The sequence below is a fragment of the Rhinopithecus bieti genome, unplaced genomic scaffold, assembly GCF_001698545.2.
Source record: "Rhinopithecus bieti isolate Rb0 unplaced genomic scaffold, ASM169854v2 scaffold_2339, whole genome shotgun sequence".
Classification (NCBI taxonomy): Eukaryota; Metazoa; Chordata; class Mammalia; order Primates; family Cercopithecidae; genus Rhinopithecus; species Rhinopithecus bieti.
The window spans coordinates 1,101,546-1,110,777 of record NW_016803819.1 but is presented as its reverse complement, the minus strand read 5'-3'; positions in this window follow the sequence as shown (position 1 = coordinate 1,110,777).

The window sequence follows — 9,232 nt, the reverse complement described above, 5'->3', positions numbered from 1 at the left end:
TTTTTTTTTTGAGACGGAGTCTCGCTCTGCCACCCCGGCTGGAGTGCAGTGGCCGGAGCTTCCCTCACTGCAAGCTCCGCCTCCCGGGTTTATGCCATTCTCCTGCCTCAGCCTCCCAAGTAGCTGGGACTACAGGCGCCTGCCTCGTCGCCCGTCTAGTTTTTTGTATTTTTTAGTAGAGACGGGATTTCACCATGTTAGCCAGGATGGTCTCGATCTCCTGACCTCGTGATCCGCCCGTCTCGGCCTCCCAAAGTGCTGGGATTACAGGCTTGAGCCACTGCGCCCGGCTCAGACTTTGCATTTTAAAGAATCTGATGATTGGAAAGAAAACAAATGGATGGAAATCTGTCTAGGGAGAAACATAAAAACCCACCTACAAAAATAAGAGGGCAACTGAGTAATATACAAGGCCTTCCAAGAATGAAGAGATTTCCATCATGTTCCATGGCATAGCCCCAAGATGTTTTCCAAGGCAGCAGCTGGGAGGATTTTTTAAAAGTCAGATCCTATCGTTGCCTTGCTCCATGCCCTCCAGTGGGCCTCTGTCTCCTCTGAGCCTAACGCTGTCCTGCAGGTCCGGGACCCACAATCTCTCTGACCTCATCTACACTTTCCCCCCTCCTGCTGCTCCAACCCTACTGGCCTCCTAGGTGTTCCTTTAACATGCCAAGTACTCCCTGCAGCGGAGTCTTTGCACCTGATGTTCCCTCTCCTTAGAATTCTCTTCCCATCAGATATTTTCATGGCTCCTTCCCTCATTTCCTTCAAGTCTCCGTTCAGATGTCAGTGTCAGTGGTCAGCACGTTATCAGCCTAACCGGCATATATAAGATCACCTCTAGCCCGAAACAGCCCCTTTTCCTCTCACCCGGCTTTCCTGTTCTCCAGAGCACTTATCACCAGCTGACATGCTACAGGCATACCTCACTTTAGTGCCCTTAGCAGATAATTGCACTTTTCACAAAGTGAAGTTTTGTGGCAACTTTGTTTCAAGCAAGTCTGTTGGTGCCATTTTTCCAACAGCGTGTGCTTACTTCAGGTCTCTGTGTCACATTTTGGTAATTCTTGCAATATTTTAACTGTTATTATTATATCTGTTACGGTGATCTGTGATCAGTGATCTTGGATGTTACTACTGTAATTGTTTTGGACACCACGAACTATCCATATTAAATTGAGAACTCAATCAGTAAATATTGTATGTGTCTGACTGCTCCACTGAACAGCTGTCCATCTCTCTCCTCAAGCCTCCTGATTCCCTAAGAAACAACAATACTGATATAAGGCCAATTAATAACTCCACAACAGCCTCTAAGTGTTCAAGTGAAAGGAAGAGGCGCATGTCTCTTTTTTTTTTTTTTTTTTTTTTTTTTTTTTTGAGACGGAGTTGCCCAGGCTGGAGTGCAGTGGCCGGATCCCAGCTCACTGCAAGCTCCGCCCCCCAGGTTTCATTCTCCTGCCTCAGCCTCCTGAGTTGCTGGGACCACAGGCGTCCGCCACCTCGCGCGGCCAGTTTTTTGTATTTTTTTTTTTAGTAGAGACGGGGTTTCACTGTGTTAGCCAGGATGGTCTCGATCTCCTGACCTCGTGATCCACCCGTCTCGGCCTCCCAAAGTGCTGGGATTACAGGCTTGAGCCACAGCGCCCGGCCCATGTCTCTTACTTTAAATCAAAAACTAGAAGTGGGCAGGGCATGGTGACTCACGCCTGTAATCTCAGCACTTTGGGAGGCCGAGGTGGGCAGATCTCTTGAGGTCATTAGTTCAAGACCAGCCTGAACATGGTGAAACCCCATCTCTATTAAAAATACAAACATTAGCCAGGCATGGTGGTGCATGCTTGTAATCCCAGCTACTCGGGAGGCTGAGGCAGGAGAATAGCTTGAACCAAGGAGGCAGAGGTTGCAGTGAGCCGCTGCACCACTGTACTCCAGGCTGAGCCACAGGAGTCTCCATCTTAAAAAAATGAACAAACAAAAACAAACCAACCTATAAATCATTAAGCTTAGTGAGGAAGGTATGTCTAAAGCCAAGTGAGGTTGAAAATTAGGCCTCTTGCAGCCAAGCTGTGAATGCAAAGAAAAAGTTATTGGAGGAAATTAAAAGTGCTACTCCAGTGAACACACAAATGATACAAAAGCAAAACAACTTTATTGCTGATATGGAGAAAGTTTGTGTAATCTGGATAGATGCTCAAACCAGCCACAATATTCCTGAAGTCAAAGCCTAATTCAGAGCAAGGCCCTAACTCTCTTCAATTCTATGAAGGCTAAGAGAGAAGAGGGAGCTGCAAAGGAAAAGTTTGACACTGACAGAGGTTGGTTTATGAGATTTAAGGAAAGAAGCCATTTATGTAACATAAGAGTGAAAGGTGAAGCAGCAAGTGCTGATGTAGAAGCTGCAGCAAGTTATCCAGAAGATCTAGCTAAGATTATCAGTGAAGGTGGCTACACTCAACAACAGATTTTCAGTATAGACAAAACAACATCGTATTGGAAGAAGATTCCATCTAGGACTTTCATAGCTAGAGAGGAGAAGTCACTATCTGGCTTCAAAGCTTTAAAGGAGAGGCTGACTTGCTCGGGGCTAACGCAGCTGGTGACTTGAAGTTGAAGCCAACGCTTATTTACCATTCTGAAAATCCTAGGGTCCTTAAGAATTATGCTAAATCTCCTCATCCTATACTTTATAAATGGTACAACAAAGCCTGGATGACAGTACATCTGTTTACAGCATGGTTTACTGAATATTTTAAGCCCACTGTTGAGACCTGCTGCTCAGAACAAAAGATTCCTTTAGAAATATTAGTGCTCAATGACAATGTGCCTATTCACTGGAGATCTTTCGTGGAGATGTACAAGGAGATTAATGTTTTAATGCCTGCGAACACAACCTTCATTCTGCAGCCTACGGATCAAGAGTAATTTCGACTTTCAAGTCCCACTATTTAAGAAATAGATCTTGGGGCTGGGCACGGTGGCTCACACCTGTAATCCCAGCACTTTGGGAGGCCAAGGCAGGTGGATCACGAGGTCAGGAGTTTGAGACTAGCCTGGCCAGTATGGTGAAACCCTGTCTCTACTAAAAATACAAAAAAATTAGCCGGGTGTGGTGGCACGTACCTGTAGTCCCAGTTACTCAGAAGGCTGAGGCAGGAGAATTGCTTGAACCCAGGAGGCAGAGGTTGCAGTGAGCGAAGATTGCGCCAATGCACTCCAGCCTAGGTGACAGGGCGAGATTCCATCTCAAAAAAAAAAGAAAGAAAGAAAGAAAGAAATCTCAGCAGGACGCAGTGCCTCATGCCTGTAATCCCAGCACTTTGGCAGGACGAGGCAGGTGGATCACTTGTGCCCATGAGTTCCAGACCAGCCTTGAGCAACATGGTGAAACCTTGTCTCTACAATTAAAAAAAAAAAAAAAGTTAGTTAGGCATGGTGGCAAGTGCCTGTAGTTCCAGCTACTCAGGAGGCTGAGGGGGGAGGATCACTTGAGCCCAGGAGCTTGAGGCTGCAGCGAGCTGTGATTGCCACTGCACTCGAGCCTGCATGACAGAGCAAGGCCCTGACTCAAAAAACAAAGAAAGAAAGAAAGATGATCTTATAAGGGGCTGAAGCTTGCATCAATAGTGATTCCTCTGATAGATCTGGACAAAGTAACTTCTATACGCACTGGGAAGCCAAAAAATTGATATGGCTCACTTTATTGCAATATCGACTTTATCATGGTGATCTGGAACCAAACCCACAAAATCCCCAAGAATGCCTGTATTTTTTTGCTTGCTTGATGTTTGTCTCTCCCCACTAGAATATAAACTCCTCGGGGGCAGGGACTTTGATTTGTTCCCTACCATATCCTAAGCACCTCTAGGTGTTCAATAATCATTTGTTGAAGGAATGAACAGATGAATGAATGAATGGATGGATGAGAAATGGACTTGATGACCTCTTAAACTCCTTCCCCAGCTCACCAGCTGCAGTTTGTAGAACCAGAACCAGCACTTTATGTTCTGCTACCTTGTGCAAAAACTTCCTGGCCCCTTCCTTTGGGGCAAGTTCCAAAAATTATGGCCAATCTTTCCCATCTTCTACTTCTTTCCTCACCTTAAGTGTCTATAAGGAACTATGCCAACCCTTCATCCTGTACCAACTTTTCCAGTGCCAACTACCTTCTCCCCCACTCCTGTGTTTTACCAGTTGAGAAAGCAGGCCAGGGCAGCTGGGAGCCACTGGGGCTGGATTGGGAGCAACATTTGGTTGCTGTCGTCCAATTGCAGTGTACTGGAACTCCTCCAAGGACACAACAGAGAAGCTGCTACCAGACCATAAAACTGTCCCCCCACCAGGCTGCATAGACTTCATCCCCACCATACAATGCCAGTCCTGTTGATAAATGCCCCTATATTGGTTGTAGCACAAAGGTGCCAACTACATTGAATACACCTGGTAAGTTATTTGTGTTTTTTTTTTAGAGGGGAAAACAGGCAAAAGAGATTTTTAGTCTGTCTCAAAACATCAATATCTTATTTTTGTGGGGAGAAAGTGCTGGGGAGGGGGGAAGCAAAAGAGAGTAGATTAGGCACCAGAAGGTCTGGATTTGAATCTCAGTTTGTGAGTTGGTGTTTGCCACAGCCTTGGGCAAACCTCTTCTGTCTTCAGTTTCCCATCTGTAAGTAGCGATTCGAATTCCTGCTCTGCTGGCCTTTCAGGAATGTTGTAGAGATCATGAGGCAGTAATAGGTGCAAACTTTGTGAACTATACAATACTATTCCAACATGGAGATTTTTATGAACAGAACCACAGTGGTGGCATCTCTCAAATGACTGATGAAATGAAAGCATGATCTCTCTTCACCCAGTAATGAAAGTTCAACAGAGGTGAGGAAAGGAATCACTATACATTTTTAAACTTCATATTTCTTTTTTGTTTTTTTTTTCAGAGTTGAGGTCTCACTCTGTCATCCAGGTTAGAGTGCAGTGGCATGATCACTGCAGCCTTGACCTCCTGGGCTCAAGTAATCCTCCCACCTCAGCCTCCCTACTAGTGGAGACTGCAGGTGTGAGCCACCAGGCCAACTGGACTTTGCATTTCTATGGAAAATGACCTTTAGTCATTTATATTAAGTTAATAACAAAAAAATGGATTCACGCAGACATGGTGACTATTTGAAATTATGGCTCTGAAAAGAATTTACTTATTTTTTTTTTTGCAAAGAGGGAGTTTTGCCATGTTGCCCAGGATGGTCTCCAACTCCTGACCTCAAGTGATCCACTGCCTCATCCTCCCAAAGTGCTGGGATTAAAGGTGTGGGCCACCTTTTCAAAGAATTTTCTTTAAAAAGAAAAAAGGTTGCTTTGATTGTGTGTGTATGTGTATGTGTGTGTGCACACTCATATGAAATAAGTGTTCATCCAGAAATGCTTTAAAAATACATTCCACATAGCTGGGCGCGGTGGCTCGCGCCTGTAATATCAGCACTTTGGGAGGCTGAGGCGAGAGGATCATGTGAGGTCAGGAGTTCAAGCCCAGCCTGACCACCATGGAGAAACCCGATCTCTACTAAAAATACAAAATTAGCCGAGCATGGTGGTGCATGCCTGTAATCCCAGCTACTTGGGAGACTGAGGCAGGAGAATCACTTGAACCCAGGAGTCAGAGGTTGTGGTGAGCCAAGATCGCACCCCTGCACTCCAACCTGGGCAACAAAAGTTGAAACTCCGCCTCAAAAAAAAAAAATTTATATATATATATATACACACACACACACACATATATATACACACACACACACATAATCTTAACCTAAGCAAATAGTTTAATTAAGATTGACATTTTAGGCTGAGCGCAGTAGCTCATACCTATAGTCCCAGCACTTTGGGAGGCCGAGGCAGGCAGATCACTTGAGCTCAGGGGTTTGATACTAGCCTGAGCAACATGGTAAAACCCCATCTCTACAAAAAATACAAAAATTAGCTGTGCATGGTGGCATACACCTGTGGTTGCAGTTATTTGGGAGGCTGAGGTGGGAGTATGGATTGAGCCCGGGAGGCGGAGATTGCAGTGAGCCGAGATTGTGTCACTTGAGCAGCCTGGGTGACAGAGTGAGACTCTGTCTCAAAAAAAAAAAAAAATTCAGAAATTAAAAAAAAGATTGACATGTTAGAGTACAGTGTTATGAAAGAAAATGTCATTATCCTTGTTGAAGAGTATGAGCAAGACAGTACCCTAGTGTTCATTTGTCATTTGCATGCATGACATTACAGTGTATATCCAGAGAAGTGGTGAGAATGCTTTACTGTTTCTGGGGGGAAGAGTAGGTGGGCATAGGTAAAATCTCAAATAAAAACCCTACAGTGAGTAGAATTAAATTATCTATATGTGTCTTCCCCACATTAAAAAGACTTGAGACTTATCAAAGAAAAAAATCTAAAATTGCCTTGGGTGGTTGATTCTGAGAATGAGTCAGGTAAACCTGGTGTGCTGTGTGACACTGTAATGAAGTCTTCTGACTGCGCTCCAATGTTCAGTTTCCAAAGCGTTTCCATCCAGCTTGGAACTGAGCCATGACCTTGGCATCTTTATTCACGTACTTTGTGACTCAGTAGTTCCTTCTGCAGGATATGAATGGAAAAGAGGGTGGAATCCTGCCTACAACATAGGCCTTGGTTACAGTATCCCTTGGTTAGCAGAGCTGATGAAACTAATTCAGTTGAAAGTAAACTGCTAAAATAAGAGCTCGAGTTTGTCTGTGAATTTCAGATGTTTGTGTTATCCCTACCTACATACCATGGAACTCCAACATGGTACTCCCCACCTAAACCAGCACGGCTGCAAGGATTTCTGAGAAATGAAGGGAGGTATGCATTTCTCCTGTTTTGCCAGTTAATGTTTGCTCACATTGGGAGGGGACCAGTGTGTATCTGGTAGTTCTGCCTGTGTCACTTGAGGTCATCATTCTGTCCTCTCAGGAGTGAAAACACCACACTTTAAGCCTGTACCTTGACTCCTGGTTGTTCATACGTTTGGCAGCCTAGAGACCCATTTCCTTTCATGCGTGTTTTAACCATGCAATATATGACGCCTGGGAAATAAAATATCCACATTATATAAATTGCAGTAATCATCTCTTGACAGATTTCTGCAAAATGTTTGTCGATAGCTTCCTTCAATGTCCTGAGACATTTTACAAAGAATCATTGTCAGTGTTTCAGAGTGAAAGAAAAATGAGATGGTTATCTACACGATTGCTCCATTCTACTATTGCATGTGCTTGGACGCCAACCAGATTTCTAACAGAGTTTAAAATGTCAGCCAGAATGTACTGAATCTATAATAGAGGCTAAGATTAAATTTCCTTTGGTATACTTCGATCAGCTGAGTTTGGGGTTAGTTTGGAAGGAAGGAAGGAGGAGTCACTGGTTTTAATAATGTAATTCACTACCCTTTAATAAATCTGGTCTTACTTTCCCCTTTAATCTGTTCCTTTCTGTGCTTTTTATCATATCCAGAGAGTTGGGTAATATTCACATCTCTAAAAGGCACCTTCTTTGAAGAAGTTCTTTATATAAAAAAAAAAAAAGGCGGGGCGCAGTGGCTCACACCTGTAATCCCAGCACTTTGGGAGGCTGAGGAGGGGGGATCACCTGAGGTCAGGAGATCCTGGCCGGCATGGTGAAACCCCATCTCTACTAAAAATACAAAATTAGCTGGGTATGGTGGCTTACGCCTGCAGTCCCAGCTACTTGGGAGGCTGAGGCATGAGAATTGCTTGAACCAGGGAGGTGGAGGTTGCAGTGAGCAGAGATCATACCATTGCACTCCAGACTAGCAACAGAATGAGATTCGGTCTCAAAACAAACAAACAAAAAACAAACAAACAAAAACAAACAAACAAAAAAATTTAGGCGGTTGTGGTGGCAGGCACCTGTAATCCCAGCTACTCAGGAGGCTGAAGAAGGAGTATCACTTGAACCCGGGAAGCAGAGGTTGCAGTGAGCAGAGATTGCGCCACTGCATTCCAGCCTGAGCGACAGAGCAAGACTCTATCAAAACAAAACAAAACGAAAACAAAACCCACAAACTACCATAAAAGAAATTAGCCATTGAATCACATACATTTTCTATCCCATGAGAAAATAAAATGGAGCAACTCAAGCAATCCCTTCATACTCTCCCTAAATTAAGCAAAGATGTAGAGTTCCCCACTGAAAATGAATTTGCTTAAATCAGACCTGAAGAGCATTACTTTGTTTGAAATTCAAATAGACACGGATGTTTTCTGTTTGATGAAAACAATTTCTACTCTTAAATTGCAAACAGGCTGGGAAACATGCCTGTAATCCCAACACTTTGGGAGGCCAAGGTGGAAGGATCACTTGAGGCCAGGAGTTTAAGACCAGCCTGGGCAATATAAAGACACCCTGTCTCAAAAAAAAAAAAAAAAAAAAAAAAAAAAAAAAGAAGAAGAAGAAGGTTGAAAACAGATATGCTAAGTTCACATGTCACTTTTGGACCCCTTCGAGTATGCCTGGAAATGCTCCAGATTCAGCCCAGCATGGCAAGCAGCACAAGTCTTGGAGACATTTCTTGGGCACCGTCTATGGCTGGAAAAGGTCTCAGATCTCTCTGCACCTGTCTTCCTGCTGATATTGGCAAAGCAAAGCCATATTGCTGAAGCTCTATAACTCTTTCCTTTTTTCTTTTTAAACAATGGCCGTTGGCAATATCTGGGCTCTTTTATCTTCTGCCATGGAGACTTTCTTAGTGTCCAGGAGCTGCCAGTGGTCACTGGCCCAGCTCCTCTCCCTCTGCATAGACTCCTGGATTGAAATCCTGCTGACAAAAAGGAGTTCATGTCTTCAGGTCAGGGTAAAGAATCACCATGACTGTGTGCTTTTTAAAAAAATTTCTTTGGCCGGGTGTGGTAGCTCATGCCGATAATCCTAGCACTTTGGGAGGCTGAGGGGGGCGGATCACCTGAGGTCAGGAGTTTGAGACCAGCCTGGCCAACATGGTGAAACCCCGTCTCTACTAAAAACACAAAAATTGGCTGGGCGTGGTGGCAGGCGCCTATAGTCCCAGCTGCTCGGGAGGCTGAGGCAGGAGAATTGGTTGAACCAGGGAGGCGGAGGTTGTGGTGAGCCGAGATCACGCCACTGTACTCCAGCCTGGGTAACAAGAGCGAAACTCTGTCTCAAAAAAAAAAAAAAAAAAAATTGAAAAAAAAGCACAAAG